Source organism: Rattus rattus, chromosome 10, assembly GCF_011064425.1.
Source record: "Rattus rattus isolate New Zealand chromosome 10, Rrattus_CSIRO_v1, whole genome shotgun sequence".
Classification (NCBI taxonomy): Eukaryota; Metazoa; Chordata; class Mammalia; order Rodentia; family Muridae; genus Rattus; species Rattus rattus.
Window position 1 is genome coordinate 32,759,233 of NC_046163.1, and position 22,601 is coordinate 32,781,833.

Here is a 22,601-nt window from a genome sequence, read left to right on the forward strand (position 1 = left end):
AGCTGTGCATCAGGACAGAGCTTTTCAGTAATACATTTTTAATGCATATATTTAAGGGTACCATGTCTGAGTGTATGCATGGAAATATGTGTGATATGGCCTGGGTCAACTATACGAATTACAGATTATGGGTATTGAGCTATATAAAGAACTGAAATACACAGAAATTTCCGTAAAACCTAAGAATGTAGAAAATTCTAACAGACGTGATCACTTCATCTATATCCCTAAAGACAAACAACTGTATACCAAAAAAAAAAAGGGAGGGGGGGCTTACCATTATGTCTGACATCAGAAGTTCCTCTACTTAAAACGGTACAAAGAACACCAGCAGCCTAGCTGAAGGATAGGGCAGGGGCAGACATTTAACACACACAAGCCCTGGCTTAAATCTCCAGCTTCAAAAAACGAAAACAAAAGGCCAAACCATTACCAACTATAACAGTTCTGCTGTAACTAACTATTGCGTCTAGTACAGAGCAAAATTTCTTTCTTTTTTTTTTTTAAATTAATCATTCCATTCGTTTACATCTCAAATGATACCCCACTTCCCGGTTATCCCCTCCACCAACCTCCCCTCCCCCATCCCATGATACCCCACTTCCCAGTTACCTCTCCACCAGCCCCCAGCCCTCATCCGCCCTCCCTGACACCCTTTACCTGTATGAGAGTGCGCACCCACCCATGCTCTCCGGCCCCAGGGCTCCAGCATCCCCCTACACTGGGCCTCAAGCCTTGCTAGGACATCTGCCCTCCCCCCTCTACCCTTTGCCTGTATGAGAGTGCGTTCCCACCCACCCACGCTCTCCCGCCCCACGGCTCCAGCATCCCCCTACACTGGGTCTCAAGCCTCCCCGGTATCCAAGCAAAACTTCTAATCTCAGATTTGACTAAGCCCCGCTACCTGATGAGTTCAGTGTGTCCTATGCCCCAAATGCCCCAAAGCCTCAGTCACCGGAGAAGAGAGGGGACAGAGAAAGCTTAGTTTCCATAGGGAAAGCGGGGGTCGGGCACTGGAGTGAAGACAGACATCAAGCTGCCTCTATACACCCAGGTGAACTACCTTACCCTAACTCACTCCGCCCGGCGCCATCTTGCCTCACCCACTGCAAGCCGAACAAATATCTGTGCCTCCATTTCCCATGTGCGTACATCATAAATATACAGTTCCCCAGAAGCAGACAAACTGTGACCACGGGTACAGTCAACAAGATGGACCTCAGTATCTCAAGTATCTGGCGGGAATAATAGGAAGAACAAAAAACAACAAACAAAAAGCCTTAAAATGCCCATATTTTCAGGGGACAACATGTCTCACTGAGATATGCAGGCAAGATAGCCTGCCATGAACATCGTAGTACAAAAATGTCAGTTCTCTATTAACAAAATTTCATCTAATCTATTTTGCAGAGCCCCGTGGTGCTGGTCAGTCATTTTAAATGAAGTCACCTGATACACGGCTTTTCACATTTAGAGACTGGCTTGTCATCAGGCCGCCAGGAGCTGATTAGAGTCTAGAGAACTCTCGGTGTACAAACCAAAGTCAACCAAACCGACTGAGAGGTCACGAAACAGGGACAGGTGACCTTTTTTCCCTATATAATTCTTTTGTTTTTGTTTTTTTATTGGAAACATTTTTTTTTCTCACATGATCCACCTGATGACAGTTTCCCCTGCCTCTTCTCTCAGTCCTTCCCCACCTCCCCTCCCTTTCCACATCCACTCCCTTTCTCTCTCATTAGAAAACAGGCTTCTAAGGGATAAAATAAAATAAAAAGATAAAACAGAAACTAACACACGGGGCCTGGCTAAAACAAACAAACAGAAGGAAAAGAGCCCAGGAAAAGGCACAGGAATCAGAGACCCACTCTTTCACACACACCCCGGGGGGGGTCCCAGAAAAACACTAAACTGGAAGCCACAGTATATTTGCAGAGGACGTGAGACAGGTAACTTTTGATGAAGTTTATTTCTGTCAAGCAGACAGCAGCAGGTATCTGCACAGTGCAAGTCCTCACAGAAAATCAGCTCAGGGATCAGAAAGCTGCTTTATCTGCAGAGAAACGCAGGCAAGAGAAGGTGGACATTCAGTGGCAAGCTGCCCTCCTCAGAATGGTCCTCTAAAAATAATCAGAATACTAGTCTAAAATTAGAGCACCCTCTCTGCCAGAGTGAGCCAGAGATTAGCATTCTGCTCCTCACTGCTCCTCGGTCACCAGCCTACACTACGAAAGCCTGTGATTATTCTTACATACATTTTACACCAACCCCTTCCATCTCATGTTGCATTTAAACCATGACCAAAAAAAAAAAAAAAAAAAAAAAAAAGTCGCAATTACTTCATCCATTAGAGGTTTAAGTTTGTTACGCTGGCTCCAATTACTCTGTCTCATTAATTTAGCTTTTCAGGCTTCAGTGCATTTTAAGAAACTATGTTTCAGAACTAGAAAAATGGCCAAGTGGTTAAGAGTATTTGCTGCTCTTTCAAAGGACTGGGGTTTGATTCCTAGCACCAAAACCAGCAGCTTACATAACTCCAGTTCCAGGAGATCCAACACCCTCTTCTGGCCTCTGCAAGCACTTGGTGCTCAGACATACATGCAAACAAAACACTCATACATATAAATATAAGTAAATCCATCTTTAAACTTTAAAAAGAACCAGCAGTCTCCTATGTCTCTCTTTAACACGTCACTGCCAGACTAAAACTCATAGGTTCTGTAAGTAGTCAAGAACAAAAAAAATATGACGCACTTCTTGCTGTGGATAATCTTGCTGAACATCTCATTATCTGTAATCATTTACAATACCATCAAGAAAAAAAAAAGGATGCAAACTCACACAAGGAAACAAAAAACATAACTTTTAAAGTTAAAAAAAAATACAATATTACAACTAAACAAACTTAAGAGCTTGACTGCCCTGATCAAGTCAGTTCCAGAGAGACAGCCGCAGTGAATTGTGTAAGCATCACTGAGGGAACTGGGCGCTTAGGACGGGAACACAAAAGCCGCTTCTTTCGAAGTCAGCACTAACACCTACTCAAGTCTCCTCTGGCCAAAAGGACTGAGACTACCCAGAACCCTGTGCAAAAGGAAAATACTGCATAATTATTCTGCCAAATACTTCAAAAGCATCCCAGTTCCCTGAGTCTGCAGTAATGAGAGACAAGCGGGGCTAATTAGGTTTGAGATTGTTTTCATTGTTAAAGTCCTTTCTTCTACTCTAGACAACAAAAGCCACCCTGCTCCCCTAGAGCTTCTTAATTACACCAGGTACAGACGTTAATGACAACGGTGCTTTCCCTCAAAGCACTGCCTTGACTTTAAAGGTCGTCCTGAAAAGATTAGTTACCTGGTAACAACTACAATCACCATACCCTTCCCTTAACTAGTTAGACACAGAAGAAAACTAGTTTTCTGTTTAAATGTTTAGGGTGAGGTATTAATGGTAAAGTGGACATGCGTGCTGGGATACGTCTTGGTTTGAACCTGTAATGTCCCCCGCAGGCTCATGTTCAGAATACTTGTTCCCCAGTGGGTGGCGATATTTTAGGAGACTGTGGCCTTAAGGAGGCGGGGCCCAGCTTGCAAAAGTAGATCACTAGGTGAGCCTTTGAGATTACACCCAGCTTGCTGGTTCCAGTCCCGATTTCCCCCTTCCCGCCCCCCCACCTTGTCTTCCCCACAATACTGCACAAAGACCTTCTGAAACATGAGCTAGAAAATGTCCTTCATCCCTGAACTTTCTCCTAGCAGGAATTCCATGGTGGGGAACACATACGCTAACAGGTGTGTGAGAGAAAGGAACTTTTTTTTTTTTTGCATTTAAACAAGTGATTTTTGCAAATGTCGAGTTATTTTCTGTACAATTTTAACAAGGCCTAGATACTAATGATTGGGCCCACAACACTGGAAAACACATCCACAGGATAAACTGTGGGAGATGGCCGAGGAAAATGGAAGGCAAATAAGTGACTGACTGTTTTGATGCGGAGTTTGATAAAACAAGGACTGGACATGCTGTCTCCTCTTAAAGACTGAGGATGGTTCAAACAAAGGGGTTGTATAAGGGCTGGCACTCTCCTTGAGGAAAGCCACGACCCGGCTCAGGATTTCTGTTCAACTGCATCCATACAGAAAATATCCTTCCTCCTCTTCGGGTCCCTGTGGACCATCGTCTTCTTGCCTTGACAGTGCCACTGAAGACTGTGGCAGCCTGAGCAAACCACGCCTTGTGGCTATCCATCGATGAGCCCAGCATAGACCACAGGTTGCACGATCAACTTCAATGGCGCGCTCTGTAGACATCAAAACTGCTTGATTCCCACACACAAATGTCATTCCAGACTCAGAATACTTCAGCCTTTCCTGAACCACGGGATCATGGAACTTCAGAGCCTAAGAAGTGTTGGACTTACTGCCTTCAGAGCTACAGAAACAATGCCACACGAACGGCAGAACTGTGTGTACACTCGAGAATATTCAGCAACACATATGACTCATACTACATGTGTCTGGATTTAATAACTACACAACTAATTTTAATTAAATTTCCCATTAAAATAGGAAAACAAAGAGTCCTTTCCAAGGCTCTAAGTAATGCCAGCACAACTCTGACCCAAATCAGATAAAGATAGGAGTATAAAAAAATTATAGGCCAACGCTGCTTGTGATTAGAAAAAATAAAAACCTTGCAAATTAAACACAGTAGTAGTTTATTTTCAGTTCTGGAATTGCATGCTTGTTCATTCTAATTTATGTAATTTTTCAGTTGCTTTCAACTATGCAATGTAATTTTCATAATTTTTCTTTTTAAAAAAATTATTTTTATGTGCATTGATTTTTTTTCTTAAACATACTAAACAAAGCTATGTTTACAGAAACTGTCTAATAGTTTTTTATACCTAAAATTTGAGTCTTCCTTTTTGCCTATTGTTCGGCTGAGTTTATTTCATTGTTCCACTTCTCTCTTACAAACCCACTTTCCTTATGTGTTTGACACTGAATTAAAACGCTAAAACACATATATATTAATTATCTGAGACCTAATATATTCTCCCAAAGGAATGTTCAATTCTTGATACCTTGCACTGGGAGTTAAAACCAGACTGGCTCAACCTTACTCCTAGATGAAGGCTTGACTGTCCTAGGCTGCACAGATGAAGCAACGTTGGTTGTTTCTACCCTCTCTTTACCAGGACTGCCTACCTTGGAAAGGCCTTGAACTCTGTATTTCAAACCCTTTGCTCTCTGTGGCTGTCAAAACTTCTGTAGTTAAGAAAATGTTCTTCAAATTGGAAAATGTAGCAAGGCTTATTTTTGTGGCTCTTGTCTTTTGGGATTTTGATATCCAGAAATTCCCATCTATTTTCTTAGCTCTTTGAGATCATTTCTGTTTTCAGAAATCTAGTTGACTATAATGAAAAACAGAACCAAGTTCTCTCTCAGAACATGTCAAAAGATAATGCATTTCGAAGCCGGGCTATCTCTAGAAATGGATGGTTGGTTTGCACTCTCACAAACATGGAATTTGTCATCTTTGTAAACTGAATATATAATCAGTCTGGTAGGCTAAGAAAAGGGAATTTTTATCACATTCAATATGACTTAATAATAAAAACCCTACTTTATTAAAGCAAAGATTTCAAAGAAAACATTCTAAATCTAACAGAAGGTATTTATCAATAACAGTAACAATAAAAACAAATCTTTAATAAGATCATGCATTTAATAATAGCAAGGTGAAATTCCCTTTAAAATGAAAAGTTAGGGACACCTAATTTTTTTTTTGTTTGTTTTGTTTTTTGAGATAGGATCTATGTAGCACAGGCTATCCCAAAGCACTGCCTTTTGAAGAAAGAGAACTGCTCACCCCAGCCTCCTGGGGTGTGCTATTAAAGGTGTGTGCTATGATGCCAGACTGACATCTAACTCTTGTTGTTACTCTAAAGATCTAGCCAGTGCAGAAAACAAATTAAGAAAACAGGAGTTGAGCTGAGCGTGGTGGTTGGTGCCCATAATCCCAGCCCTTGGGAGGTTGAGGTATGAGTATTGTTGAGGGTTCAAGGTCAGCCTCAGCTACAGATGGGACTGTCTCAAAAACTCCGAAGAGACGGAAAGGAATTAGAAACATTTACAGTCATCAAACAAAAGATGATCAGGCTTTTTAACCAGTGGGATAAATTTATAAAACAATTAAGATACTATTGTATACCTATGATTGGTTAGGGGGTAACGATCAAAAAGGAATACCACAGAATAAATGAGCTAAGAGTGAGTCTTCACTTCGTAGTCACCTCAGCTAGGCATCCTGGAGTGAGCAGGAGACTTCAAGCTTAGTCTTAGTCTAACAGCACTGCCTTCTCTTCAGGAGTCCCCAGGCCACCTACACTTCTGACTGAAAGTTCTCACATTCCCCCCAAAGGTTCAGAAACTCACTAGAATAACTTGGATGGCTCCGATTTTTTAATATGGTGTTGTTATAAAGGACACACAAAGATCACAACAGCCATCACCACAGCCAAATGAGAAGATGCAGGACGAAGTATAACAGAGTTGAAGTTATGGAACTCTGTGCCATCTCTTCGAGGAACCAGCAGTATCTTCCTCCCGGGATATCAATGTCTCCTAGCAACCAGGAATTGTCATCTGGCCTCAAGAGTCGGTTTTTATCAGGGTTTCATTAAGTACCCTTGACTGAATGGTCCCCACCTCCTGCTCCTCTCCTCAAAGGTCAAGCTAGCCAAAGACCACCTCAGTCACGCAGTTGAGAGTCTCTGGTGTCCAGAGCCCACACTAAAGCTACACAGGATCCCATAATGAGTCCTCTCGCTTAGATAATAAATGTATTCCTACCAGAAAATCCCATAGGATTTGAAACCCTGTGGCAGTAACTGAAGATAAAGATCACAGATTTTCTCAGTACATGCAATATTGAGTCCACTCTCGGTACTACAGTTTGTATATGGCATAGGTTAAGATGATTTTGGAAGATGATTTACATTTAGTAATGTTTTCAGAAGTAAGGTCCACAAAGCGAGTCACAGTTGGACAAAATAAGTCACAGTTAGACATCGGATCACACCCAGCTCGTGGGAAACCCTGAGAGCTGACGCAAATGAAGCAGGTGCATACCCTCTGTGTCTTTCCATAACGAACATCTTCTGGATTAAACTACGTAACCAGTCCTTTTGATCTGGCATTAACCCAGCCTTAAGTTCTCAACTGTATTTGATTCTCAGAGTCTTGAATGGAGATGTGTGAGCTAAAGGAAGGTCAAGGCTTAAAGTGAATTTGAAAAGGAAAACTTCTATTTTGATTCTATTACAAGAAACCCCTAGGCGATGACGTTACAATGGATGCCTTCTAATCTGCCCCACTCAAAAGACATTCATTTACCCAAAGATGTTCTTTCATAGCACTCGGTTTTAGAAGTCCTGTGGAAACAAACATTCCACATCTCCCAGCTCCAAGGGAGGCTTCCCTCTGGAGACAGCCATGCCTATAATGTCTCTGCAAAAGGAATGCAATGTTGAAAGCTCCTGCAAGGAGGGACTGCCCACTGGTAACTCAGGGCGTCTAAGAAGGTTGACTCTCGAAGCACTCTTTCCAGACTCTGCAAGAACTGGGATTAAATGCCTCCATACCTTACTTCAGCCTATGAAACAAGCCACGACAAGATTTCATCTACACTCAGAAACTCACGTGATCACACTATCACAGTATCAGACATTACTAATCAACAGCAGAGCTACATACAAGAGGGCTAAAGAGATGGCTCACTGGGTAAGAGCTCTTACTCCACAAAGATGAGGACCTGAGTTCTGACCCCGGCACTCATTTAAAATCCAGGTGTGGCTGCACTGGTGCCTGTACAAAAGCACTGTCAGGGGTGGGGATGAGAGGACACAGACACCGACTTGCTGGCCACCAGCCTACTAGCTCCAGGTTCAGTGGAAGAGCCTGTCTCTAAAGGAATAAAGGAGTAGTAACAGAGTCCAGTACCTGACACCCTTCTCTAACCCCCACACATACACACAAGCACGGGCATGCATACTTGAACATGTGTGTACACCCCACACTCATGCACAAGAAGTTCAGAAAGTCAAATTACTTTTGCATTATGATTTGTCCTTATTTACAAGACAAACTATTTTTTTCAAAACCCAGTATTTTTCTATATTTTTAAAAGGCATAAGCTGGGGGCTGGACAGATTGCTCAGTGGTTAAGGGTGCATACTGCTCTTGCAGAGAACAAGTTCAGTTCCAGCACCCATGTTGAGCATCTAACCACCTCCCATAACTCTAGCTCCAGGAGGATCCAACTCCTCTGGCCCCTGAGAGCATCGGCACTGACACACTCACACCCACACACATACTACACAGAATTAAAAAGAAATCCTCCCCCCTCTTTTTAAGCATTAGCTTGACTTAGGAGCTAATGTCTACATCCCTTAATCTTGCAGGTTGAGGTCACAGAATTGCCAGGAATGCCAGCCTAGGCTCCAGTGAGACCTGGCCTCACAAAAAAGAAAAGAAAAAAAATTTTTTTTTTCTCCCCACAATCACCAACATCTCAACGAAAACCAATAAGCTTCCCACTCATCTAATTCCTTTCTACAGCACAATGAATTGAAGAATTCAGAACCACCGTTCCTAGGGAAAACATGCAAGAGCGTGCCTATAAGCCTTTGGTCATAACACTGTCAGCAACTTATCAGTATGTAGCCTCGTTTTATGTTTGTTTCTGGCTAGGGACGCCATGCTGAATATATAAACTCGTTTCTCGTACTTAAACTCATGTCTGAGAAAGCTTACTTACCAAGTGCATTCTCTTCCGAGGGAACACATCCCTCCTGTCTGTGGGAGCCTAGTTAATGCTTTTCAAAATATACTGGCGCGGGGACATCTTTTAAGGCACCAAACTCAACGGCAAAAAGTACAAATGTGCAATGAATGAATGAAGGGAAAGGTGACCCCTTCCTGAGTGTCACCGTTTGAAAGAAGCAGCCTAGAAGTCAGTGTTGATTCAACACTCGTCAGACTTGTGTAAGAGCAGGAATGTCATCGTTCAAAGTTCTGATCATATGGACCTGGGGGTGGGGGCGGGGGCGGGGGGGGCGTTCAGTGGGTAAAGGGAGGGCTTGAGTCTGGTTCCCCAGGACCCACTGAGGCAGGCATGAGAGCTCCTGTCTGTAATCCCAGCACTCCTACAAGAAGATGGGAGGGAGAGACAGCAGAATCCCCAGGAGCAGGCGGGCCAGCTCTCCTGGCGCGCACTGCTACAAACAAGAGATTATGTCTCCAACAAGGTGGAAGGTGGGGACCAACACCCAGAGGCTGCCCTCTGGCCTCCACACATATGTCCACATTCACACTCACACACACACACACACACACACACACACACACACACACACACACAACATGAATACACACCAATTTTCAAAATCGCTTGGGATCAACCTTTTGTGACAAATCAAAAGAAGACAAAAACAAAAACAGAAAAAAAAAAAAAAAAAAAGCACCCTGCTTCCTGACATACAAAACATGATACCCTAACCAGACCATCTTTAACACTGTTGTTACTTTGTATAGCGCCACAGCAGGTGGCAGGCTGTGGTGAAACAGGAAAAGAGAACTGAAAGTCTCCCACACACCCTCGGACCACCTCGGGCAATACATTAGCAGATCCCACACTTTACCTTCCAGCAGGCCAGCATCTGTAAGGTTCCTTCTCTTTCGGCTTACCCCACCCACCGCTCCGGTACTCTTCCACCTGTCCTACAATTCTTTACATACTAATGGAAGACATCTGTGCAGATGCCATTAGAGGGGACACTGAAAACTCCCACTTAAGATTTTGAGAAAGACCCCACAGAATTCAAGCAGAAAATAAAAAACCTTCCACCTTTGTAGTTTATAAAAATGTTACATCATGGGCTGGAGAGATGGCTCAGTGGTTAAGAGCACCGATTGCTCTTCCAGAGGTCCTGAGTTCAATTCCCAGCAACCACATGGTGGCTCACAACCATCTGTAAAGAGATCTGATGCCCTCTTCTGGTGTGTCTGAAGACAGCTACAGTGTACTTATATAAATAAATGAATAAATAAATCTTTAAAAAAAAAAATGTTACATCATAAACAGAGTCAAATTACTATCTCAAAGAACAGTTAGCTCCTTTCTCCTCACCACTTCCGGTGAGTAAGTTCTTCCTAATTACTTCTCCACCTACCTATAGCAATTAGAAACAAAAGTCTGCTCATCTCATTCCCTTATTCAGAATCCTCCAGTTTTCCAAAGGACTCAGGGAGGGACAGACAGACTGCATAACACGAGGCGTAAACACTGGCCAATTCTCCTTCGTCCCTAACTCTGTAATGCAGAATACTCATTCTCCCACTCACACGCTCAGTCACTCTTGATTACTTACGAACTCTGCAAAGCTTCTACCATGTGCCGGGCACGAGCCATCCCAAACTGCTTGGGCTGACTCAATGGGCATTCTCTTCTGGGATTAGTACCTTGGTCCATGAAGTAAGTCTAACTGAACAATTTCCCTACCTCGTTTTACTTCACCTTCTATGACCACTGATGGTGGCACCTAGAAAAGTCTTCTGAAAGCAAAGTCAGGATCTCTAGAAAGTAGACCAAGATTGGCAAAGGGGACCCTCCATGGACCACGGTACTGCTGGGGGCTCTCAGCTCTCAGACTCACAGCAGCTGCTACTGACAGGCAATCGTGACTTAGCGGGGTGACTGCCTGGGTTCTAAACTCGGTGCCTATCTGCATTTTCCTGACTTTCACAGCAGTTAGACTGCGAACACCTTTAAAAGGAGGCACTCTCCAACAGTGGGCACCCATTAACTCTCCAGGCTTTCTAGGTAGCAGAGAGATACATATCCACATTCCTATAGTCAGTCTCTCAGTCTCTCTCTCTCTCTCTCTCTCTCTCTCTCTCTCTCTCTCTCTCTCTCTCTCTCTTTCTCTCTCTCTCCCTCCACAAATCTCTTTGAAACAACAAAAGAAAGATGCCCTCCAAAGGGTATAAAACACTATGTAAAAGTAAGTAAAGAAAGATGCCCTCCAAAGGGTATAAAACACTAACTATGTAAAAGTAAGTAAAATTCACTTTTGCTGAATCTCTCATTACCCGAAATAGTAGGACAGGAAGGAAAATGTATATTTTCTTACCTTGTTCTTACTTCCAACATTCATTAGCACAGCAGACAATAAAATTCTTCAGTTTGGGGCTGTTGTTGTTGTCATTGTTATAAGAGTCTTATCTATCCCAGGCTGACCATAAATTCCCAAAGATGACCTTGAACTTCTGACCCTTCTGCTTCCATCATCAAGAGCAAAGCATACACCACCATATCCAGCTGTGGTGGTTTGAATGAGAATGGCCCCCATTGGCTCATATGTTTGAATATTTGGTCCTCAGTAGAACTGTTTGGGAAGGACTGGGAGGCGTGGTTTTATAGGACAGGGTATGTCACTAGGGGCAGACCAAGGTTTCAAAAGACTTCCCCAGTGTGCTTTCTGCCTCCTGCTTCCAGTGGAGACCTGAGCTCTCGCTGCCGCACCTTTACTTCACCTTTACTTCGCATTCAGGCACCTCTGCCTTCTGGAACCATAAGCACTATTTGCTTGCTTTCTTCTGTAAGTTGCCTTGGTCACAGTGTCTTATCACACACAGAAAAGTGACTGAGACACCAGTTTGTGTGGTTCTAGGGATTGAATCCCAGGGCTTGGTGCATGAGAAACAAGCATGCTACCAACGAGTTACATCCCTAGTCCACAGAACTTACTGTTTCCGACTAGGCTTTTCTGTGAATGCAGCAAAAAACACAAGTTAAAAGGCTTATATGGACAATTTAAAAAAACAAAAACAAAAGAGTCCTAGCTAGATAGTGGTGGCACATGCCTGCAATCCTAGCACTTGGGGAGCAGGTGGGTCTCTCTGTGAGTTCAAGACCAGCCTGGTCTACAAAATGAGTTCCAGGACAACCAGGTCTGCTACACAGAGAAACACTGTCTCCAAAAACAACAACAACGACAACAAAATTGTAACAGTAAGCTTAAAATCAGAGTCCTTCAGAAGCTGACACAACATGAAATCTTGTAACAGTATAGTTTGCAATGTGAAAATGTTATTAAATTTTAAAATAAATTAAATAAAATAAAGTATATGGACCAGTCAATGTTCAGCTTTGATTTAAATTTAAGAGGGAGGGGTTGATGTAGGTTCTCTATATATAGACCTGGTTATCCTGGAATTCACTATATAAGCAAGGTTGACCTTGAACTCACAGAGTGCTACCTGCCTCTACTCTGATTAAAGACAGAGGTCACTAAAACCAGCTGAATTTTGGATTGTTTTTGTTGTTGTTGTTTGTTTTTTTTTAGACAGAGTTTCTTTGTGTAGCCTTGGATGTCCTGGAACTCGCTCTGAGATCAGGCTGGCCTCAAACTCACAGAGCTCAGAGTGCTAGGATTAAAGGCATGTACCCCCACTGCCCACTTAACCGCCAGGTCATTCCCTATACTCAGTCTTTCATAACCGGATTTACTACTATCATTTACATGTTCAAAGTTAAATTTCTAATTGCTGAGGGATGTCAACATTCGTAAGCACATCGCATTACCTGGATGTTATCTCAAACACCCTGGACAGCAAGGTCACATGCTCATGGGGTCACACATGAGGACTAAAGGAAACCATGGTCTAGAGAGATAAAAGTCTCAAGACCCAGATCACATCATTTCTGAGCAAAACAGTTATTATCTCAGTCCTTGCTCAACATCCTGTAGGGGGCTCTTTTCTCTCAACTCCAAAATTAACGCCACCTCACATTTCCAATCATGGTATCTCCCATTTAGAATTTATGCTACAAACTGCCACACTTAAAAATATCATTTCAAGCCAAGAGTAGTGCACACATGCCTACTGTGCAGAGCAGTACACAGTGAACAGAGAAATGTGACTTGAACCCAGGCAGCTGGGCTGTAAGGCTCTCAGCATTTCTGGCCTGGCACCAAGAGCCGCCTTTCCTGGGTTTTCTCAATTCGCCCCTTCAAACAAACACAAGTCACAGTTAAATATATTCCAGTTAATGCCCAAGGAAAATGGTAGCAGCTATGTTCTGAACCCTGAAAAACAGGGATAAAATACACAGAGTTGTTTATATATTATAAACCAGTAAATCTGTTTCCGGTTTACCGTACTATTTTTACATTTTGTGACAGGGACAAAATTAAGAAATCATAAGCAGGGAAAAAAATAATACTAATATTTATAATTAGTACTAATTATATTAATTAGCATTAAGGGTACTAAAATATAGATTAGTATATTAGTATTAAAAATAATACTAATAAAATACTCTTGTGGGCTGAAACTGTATGTAAGTGACAGAGAACATTTGGAAGTGTGTGGAACGGTGACAATACACAGGAAGTGTTGTAAGAACAATTAACTACAGATCTAATTTCATTCATAATGCTGACATTTCACACTATACTAATACTAACTGACAATGTCCATGGATTTAGGTGGGAAACTAGAAGGTGAAGGCTAGGGACGCACGGGGCCATACATTTAATTCAAAGCACCTGGGGATGGGGGTTGGGAGAGCTTTTTTTTCTGAAATTAATAAATCAGACCTTGAGGTAACAGAAGGTGGGGGGGTGAATGCCATCTGTAGTTATCTCTTATTCCAGAGACACCAGACCAACAGGTGGCACAAAGTTTACTTATACAGACTCAAGGAAAGCTGGGAAACTGGAGGACCGAGGGCCAGCTTAGTGGTTAGGAGCAGCACGTGGCGCCATTGCCTAAGAGCTGAATTTCCACAACCTTAGCTCCAGGTCCACAGTGACACGAGTGGACTCCGACCCACCAGCACTCGAGTGCATAGACATCACATATGCATCAGTGAAGATAAAACTAAAATGTTTATAAGACTCAGGAAACTTGAGGAATTATCGTTCCATGCATCCACCTTAACTGTCAAAATAGAACTGCTAGTCTGTAAGCTCTTATCCTCAAATCTGAAATTAAAAGCCTGTTTGTCAGGCAAGGTCGTTTTGTTTTGTTTTGTTTTTGTTTTAAGTAAGCAGCGGAGGAATCGGGCAGGAGGAAGCTCATCTGCAGCAAAACCTGACCTGAACTGACACGAAGCTATTTATAGTCGCCCCACAAAAGTATGGGATTTTCTGCACCTCACGGCAGAATTAGTCATGCACTCAATTATGGGATGCCTGCCCCAGCACTGCTGCAGGAGGAGGGAGGAGAGGCACACACATCACCTTTCTTAAAATCTAAAATCAGGACTCTGAGGCACATTCACTGTCAAGAATGTGGGTTACTGAACTGGAGACGTGCCATAACTTAATAATTTCTACTTCAGAGTGGCTGTGAGGACAAGGGACAGCTAGATCGCCTTAAGAGTGAGTAGCTGCCATCAACCCTTCCAGACAACCTGGTGAGTTCGGCCTTCTCCACCTTTCTGGTCCATTTCCTCCATGTCCACCTCAAGGTCTGTATCTACTTCCCTTTGCCTGTACATCACACAAGAACGCCGTTTCCTGCTTTGACTGTAATATCCCAGGCCACTGCTTGTACTGACCTGAAAGTAATAAGCTTGCACTTTAGCCCACTTAAAAAGCTGCAAGTGGGACAATGGTATCAAGGGTCTCTTTTGTCCTTACAGAAAACACACAGGCAAAGAAAGCTAAGACATTAAATGTTGCATCACCTTGGGCAACAAGGTTGTAGCCAAGCCCCTTCTAAAAGGAGATTCCGTTTCAGTGTGCTACTGAGTATTATCAAATATTTTGTATCAGCAAGTTCCTAACTAAACCCTAAGCCCATCTTCCCATCAAGTAGGGGAGGCTCGGATACATAGATGCTGTGACCCCACTTGCAGGGAGATTTATCTCTCACTATGGCAACAGCCATAAAGCAGTCAATCACAGCAATGCCCATGTCACCTTCCCATAATGGGTTTTCTAAGGCCCTCCTTATAATGATGCTCCCAAGACCTAAATCTGATACTAACCAGAAAGCTAAAGCAACAAGGGCATGACATGCATCCTGCAGCAGTGGGGCCAACTTTAGGAGGCATATTCTTCATTACAGTGGATGCTTTGATGTGTACCAGTAACCAGGCATGGTGGCACACGCATACGGTCCACCTAGAAGATGGACACGAGAGGATCAGCATTCAACACCAGCCATAGCTACAGAGCAATCCGAGGAGACCCTATCTCAAAAAAGAAAGTTGTTTAATGATGTTTAACGTGGATTATTTTTAACGTGGAAAAGAACACTTTTTGCATGCAGGTACCTCCTCTCTGCAGTGTCTGTCAAGGCCAGAGAGATGGCTGTGGGCATTGGGAATGGAACCAGGGTCCTCTGGAAGAAATACCTGTGCTCTTAACTGCTAACACATCTCTCCACCAGCACCTCCGCCGAGATGATTTATTTCATCAAAATAAGAAATAAAAATATACTATGCAAAAAACTCAACAGAATTTTAAAATCTTACAAACCAAAGATTATTTTTTTCTATTTCTAAGCAAAATAGCAGAGCCAGTCACCATGAAACACTCAAAATGCAAACACAAAGATCAAAACGGGTCATGAAGCTTATGCCCTTAAATGTATGTAACCGTGATCCCCAACTTCAGAAACTTGCACGTCAATGACTAAAGCATAATAAACCAACCTTTCCGTCCTAAGCTGTGTGGCTGACGGTCTACGCTAACCTTCGCTGAACCCTCCAGGTAATAGTGGTCTATAGAACGTACAAAGTCATCTATGACTCTCATTTTCCAAGTATTCTTTAAACAAAACGTTAAAACTAAATACTATGTTTTTATTCCATTTCCCCCAGAAACCATACCAAGAGTCTTCAAGAGCACTCAGGACAGAAAGGAAGTTGAAACTTGAAACATGATATAAAAATGCGGTTACAATCACTATGGCGACTGCCACTGTATTCCAGAATCGTAGAAGCATTCTTTCGTTTAATTACCAAAGTAGCCTGATATCAGCTCATGAATGTGGAAACAAAGACTCAAAGGATTAATGCTGCCAAGTTGCAGAGATGACATTTGAATGAGAAATCGCCCGGCTCCAAATCCTCGGCCTTTGAAGACCATGCGATGTTTCAGAATAAACTGCATACACACTGCACTCTCCTTGGAGCAATGTGCTCCCGAGGACATTGAACCGAACTTAATTTTCAGCATATTTCAAAGCCTCAAACCTGTCGTTGAAACCTATCAATATCTGTGGGATGAGTGGTTACTCTCGCGTCATCCTGGCTAGAGTATGATGTCCAACTCTTCAGTAAAACACCAGTCTCCGTGCTGGTGTGGTGTGCTTTCTGATACAGTTACATCGGTCAACTGAACAAGGCAGATGACCCTCCGTAACAGGTTCAGGTGGGTCTCACACAATCAGGCAAGGCCTTGGAACACAGGCCAAGCAAGGCTCCAGGAGGCATTCTGCCTTGCTGTAGCCTGGACTTGGAGTATTCCTAGAGGCATGTGCATTGACTGTTTGGTCCCTAGCTTTGTGCTATAGAAAGTTGATGGGTATTTCTACAGAGGCCATCGTGGTGTCATGGGGGGAGACAGGGGCCATTGTTGAAGGAGATTGTGGGATCCTGGTCTTTTCCTTTCTTTTACTTCCCTACCATAATGCTCTGCTTCAGGCCTAAAGTAGTAGGGCCAAAGTAAAGTGTCTCTCTAAGTCCTTTGCCTGAGGTACTTGTTATGAAAATGGAAAATGAATTAATGCCTCCAGATGCAACCCAGAAATTCAGACCAGCTTTCTAGTCTTTAGACTGGAGATTACAAAATCAACGCTTCAGGTAATTGTCTATCTGCCTGGCCTGCCCTACAATTAAAGGCTTGCAAGCCACCAATTCTATTTTTAAAAATTGCTCCTCCCTCCCTCTCTTCTATCCTCTTTTGCTCCTGTTGCCCCGGAGAACTCTAATACCCATACTTAATGTATTACATATTAAAAACTTAGCATCAATGCACCAACTTGCACGGACAAGTTAATCTGTGTTTTGCAGACATTGAGCAAACCCGTTTCACCTCTGTGGTGTATTTGAACTTGTGCATTTAACTGGGGGAGGCTATTTTCTGCTTTGTCTTCCTCGGAATTAAGTTTGAGATGTGTCAAGATGTGTAACATTTTATAAGCACAGATACTATTAGCTGCCCAGCGTGCCACACTCAAATGCCAGGGGAAACCCAGACACACCTGCTCGCCCAAAAAACACACCCATCACAGTTAAAGGCTCAACCCTGCAAGAGCAAAGTTTGCCCAGATAGTTTTAGATAGATACCTTAACACTAATTTCAATTTTCGGGCCATGTCTTCATACTTGAAACCTGACAATAAAGTCTTAAGTACTCGTCATTCAAAGTAGATTTCTACATCATGGAAAAGAGCTGTGTGAGAGGCAAACCCAAAGTGGAGTGGGGGCGGGGGGCTGGGCACCTGCATCAAGCATGACAAGTAAACCTATTATGGGAATAAAATTAATAGCATTATCTCCCATCACCACCCTGGGAAGAGTCCCAGCAAGAGCAGGGTGTTTTGATGAATTCGTTTGATGTCTAAAATTGACTAAACCCTTTATAATGATTCGGTCGCCTTGATGAAACAGATATACCTGCTTCTGCCTTGCTTGTTTTTTTTTTTTTTGTTTGTTTGTTTTTTTTGTTTTTTTTTTTTTTTTTTTGTAATGTGCTTCTGCAGAAACAATATACGGAAGATTTACAAGATACTGCAATGTACTGGCTGAAGCAATGTTAGGATAGCCGTGGAGTGGCACAGCCCCTACTAAAAACAACCGCTGATGTGTGCTCTGCGAGCATAAACGCCAGACGTTAGCATCTTTTGAGTAGATTCTGACCCATGGTGAGCCTCACAAAGCCATCTTCCAAGCGCTCGCCTTCCTGGACGTCTCTACTCAGGAAAAAAAAAGACCTCCCGCTCTTCTTCATGCTTAAGAGTTTGTTATTTGCTCTGTGGAAATGTGCTGATTTTGGTATTTCTGATGAGGCTTGGGTTTTTAAACCGCTTTGGTTGCTGAAGTCTATGAATTAGCTGTCTCTGAAATGAAACATACGCATGAACTTGCCTACTTGCCTAACAAGCTCCAGTCTTACCACACTAAGGACTGGAGAAAAGGCTTTGGGCTCAACCTGTGAAACAAACTGAGTCGACTATTCTGAAACTCAGTGGAAAGTCCATAGCTAGTTTTCTCTTTTAATGACCAAGAACATTTCAAAAAGGCAGGCGCACTAAAACACTATTTGCCATACAACGGATATTGGAGCCAGATGTAGAGACATTCACCAATTCTTTGCCTGCTTTCTCAAGAGACCTACAGTGATTTAATCTGAAACAAAATCTCCTGGAGCTGGAGGGGTGGCTCAGTGGTTAAGGGCACTTACTGCTCTTACACAAGCGCCAGGTTTGCTTCTCGGCGTCCACGTGACAGCTCACAACCACACACACCTCTGCTTTCAGAGGACCTGAGGTCCTCTTCTGATGTCTACCCACATGGTAGACATACATACTCACACACATACATGCACACATACATCCTTTACAATGTTTAAAAACAAATTAACAAACAAAACTTACTAGTTATTCTTCCAAGTTTTCTAGGTAAGTATGAATAAATATTGCCCTTAAGTTGGCAACTATTCAAAATACTGGGGACTGGGGAAATAGATCAGTGGTTAAAGAATTCGCTGTATAGATGTGAAAACCAGCATTCAGATCACCAGACCCATGGGAAATGCCAGGTGGGTACGGTGGCACATCTATAATCCCAGCACTTGGAAGGAGGAGACAGAGGATCCTGGAAACAAGTTGGTTATCTAGACTAGCCATACTGGTGAGCTCTGGTTCCGGTGAGAAAGTGTATCTCAAAAAATAATGTAGAGAGCAATGGTGGAGGACCCCTGACATCAACCTCAGGCGTCAGGGCACTCACACTTACCCCCACACATGCCAGTGCAGATACATACATGCATGCATGCATGCATGCATATCACGCGCACATTACTAAGCTAAGACCTAACTTGAGATCCACAGTCTAACTTTTAGCATATTCTGACAACAAATGATGATGGGAAGTGAAAGCCAATATAGTTTTTGTTTTTTGTTTTTTGTTTTTTTTTGCGATGTGACATCTAACTTTTTATTTTGCAAATAACGCACAAAGTTTCAAGATGAAGCCAACTGAAGGTTGAAACAGAGCTCCCAATCTGGATTTCAGTGCACATGTATGGACGTGAACAGTACTCATATGGTATGTCTTAATGCATGCCTGCTGTATTTGCTGAAGGATTTTGTTAGCAGTGAGAACTGCTGTATACAATGTATACAGTAAACAGGGCCTACAAACGGGTGGGCAACTAACTGATCCACGAGAAAACAGAAGCAGCTTTTCTTTCCTGCCTCTTTCCAGCGATGCACCGTACGACATTGATTTCCCAAAGCCTAAAGTTCCTCAGTGGAGTTGCTGCTGCAATTTACCAGGTGCTGTGACTGACCACTCAGTACAAATGTCAGTATGTTGGCGAGAATAGCACATTCAGTACAAATTACATCAGTGAGACCAACCACCCACTCATTCCCCTTCCCTTCTTGGCGACCTGTATTTACCACAACAGTAGAGGACAACGGAGACTACATTTATAATCATTTATTTTTCTTTTTTTTTCCAATTATTTCAAGATATTTTATTTTCAAAATGGCTCACAACATAAGCTTTTGGCCCATTCTGCCAATGTGAAAGTTACAAATGCTTCACCAGCAACTGAGGGGCGCTCGTTAGTATCATGTCTGAGAAGTGAATAAAAATCCAATTAAAATATTCAAGAGTTTCCATAGGAACACAGCAAGTGTGACCCCCATCTCCTAGCCTTCCATACAGCATTGGTGCCAACCCTACTCTTACAAAGATATTCCAAACCAGCAGTGATTAAGTTAAATGGTCCCCCCAAATGCCTGAATTCAAGCGAAACTTGCAGGCAAAAGCCATAAGAATGGCATCTTCACATTGATACTAGCAGAAGCACAGGCTGCAGGGTGACGGTCCATCACACTCTCCTGGGCACAAGACATGGGCAGAGTGCCAACATCCTGCTCCTCCACTTCCTGCGGGAAGCCATGACTCTGGATCTGCTTCCTGAGTTGACACATTGGCCGTGACACTCCATAGTACATGTTTTGCCTCTGGAACCCATTGAAAGTAGAAGCAGCAGCAACGGTGAAGGCACCCATGTTCTCACACAGCATTTCAGGCAGGTTACAGTGCCCGGCAATCCGATGAAGGCTATCACATGTTGGTTCCCCAGATGCTGGCTGGGTAATACTTCTCATCTGAGTTGGGTCTCTTCTATAGCAAGGCCTTCATATGTGCATGACCATAAGGAATGCAGTTAAATGATGCATACACTCCATCACATTCACGTAATACATGAAGGTTTGTTCATTGATTCATCTTCATCGTCAGGGCCAGGCTGGTCCTTCCACACAGTTTATTTGGCAATGACATTGACTGCAAGTGTGAAAGCTGACACGACATAGTATCTGCCTGGCTCAGCTATGGTTTTCACTCCAGAGGCTGATGGCAAGTCCTCGTCCACAGCTGGGTGGATTATGCTGTGTTCCCTTCAAATTTAAGCTTTGTAGGTTCAGGTCCAGGAGAGCCACCACCAATATCAAGCACATACATGTTGAAACCAACTTCTGTTCCCATGTCAAAGACACAGCAGGCATATGACACTGCCAGCACCAAGGTCTCAGGATCCATCCACTCACTGCCCACATGGACGCTGACACCAGTGACGTCAATATTTAGCTCTTTTGCCCATTTCAAGAGAAGCCTGCTGGTTTTGAAGGTGGTACCAAACTTAACCCTGAGGCGACAAACTGCTTTGAAAGCTTCAGTGACAATCAGCAAAAACCAAACTTTGCCTTTGGATGTGCTCTGGAGACTTTCATTTTCAATGTCACTGTCAAAAGTCATAACGTGGACTCCATTACTAGCAGCGGACTTGATTGAGACACTTGTTTACAAGGATTTGCATAGATAATCCTCTCTGGAGGCACCCCAAGCCCCTGCTCCAACTGCATTCAGTCTTGCTTGCACAGTCAAATGCTGTCCCAATGGCACTAGGGTACTCACTATGGCTCTGCTGTCCTTACACTTGGCTGCTTAAAAGGGAGTAACACAGGGAAGAGCTTTTAGCCACCTCAGATACTTCTTTAGAATGTCTCCAGGGATCACAACATAGAAAGCATCCTTATCGTCAGAGGAAGAAACTTTATTGAACTTTTGGTCCAGAATGTCCTTAGCAGTAAAGTCTTCGTCGAGAATAAGGCAGTCAAACTCTGCTTTAATAAAGCTGCTCATGGTTCTTGTTGTGCCTACATAAAACCTAGAGATGGAATTAAATTATCACCAGCTCTTACAAGGCCAACTTATCCAAGAACTCTGAATGCTGTCTCCTGGGAGTGGTGGAAACACTCACGGCACAGGGACGCGGCTGGCCGGACCCATGGAGAAGCAGAAGCCAAATGCAAGGAGCCCTTGGCAGTCCGTTCCCTGCTCGCAGCCATCCCGTCAGCCACCTCATCCAGCCCGACGAAGCAAAGCCTAAGTGGTAAGGAGCTGCTGGCTGAGGGCAGCCTGCAGCAGAGGCTACAGGAACTATCATTTCTTTCTCAATGTGGAAACTCACAGAAAAGGGTAATTTCTGATGAATGTGTCTTGACATTTTTCGTAAGCCAAGGAAATGAGCCCTTCGGGAATATCTCAGACAAAACTAAGCAGATATCGTCATTAAAAGATAAAATTTTAAAAAGAAAAGAAGAAAAAGAAACATAAATACTCTTCCCCAATAATCACTGTCAACCACAGCAAAATGCCAGGAAGCTGAGCTATAAGGAGAGTATATAGGAACATCTTGTTGAGTTTTGTGGTGGCTGTCCCAAATGGGTCTGCTCTTGTTGAATTTTGTGGTGGCTGCCCCAAATGGGTCTGCGCTTGTTGAGTTTTGTGGTGGCTGTCCCAAATGGGTCTGCTCTTGTTGAATTTTGTCAAATGAGTCTGCTCTTGTCTCTTTAATTGTCACAAGCCAAGTCCCAGCTCTCCTGAACTCACATCTGCTTTTATAGCACTCGACTGAGTATTCTGTCACCACATCCGGTGTACAATAGACCTCTTTTCACACTATTACAGCAAAGTTTCTCTTCTTAGTGCATGTGAATCATTTCGATTACACAATCAGAGACCTAACACACGTCATTTCCAGTACATACTCAGAAACCTAACACATTTCATTCCCATGACATAATCAAAAGCTTCCACAAAATGGGAATCAATAGCAGGGCTCTATTGATTTTGCAAGGAGACTGATGCCATCTGTGTCACTCTGCTTCCCAGTCCCTCTTGGCTCCTGATTGTAGAGAGTGAGTCCTTGTAGAGAATATGTGTTTTTTTGTGAATGTGTGGGTTTTTTTTTTTTTTTTTTTTTTATACTGCTG

General features: G+C 43.0%; 1 protein-coding gene and 1 pseudogene across 1 annotated transcript in view; both read right to left on the bottom strand.

The window, feature by feature from the left end:
• Positions 1-22,601, bottom strand: part of Lamc1 (laminin subunit gamma 1) — a 121,140-nt gene that overhangs the window by 64,103 nt on the left and 34,436 nt on the right. The window lies entirely within an intron of this gene.
• Positions 19,857-22,019, bottom strand: LOC116911768 (annotated as a pseudogene).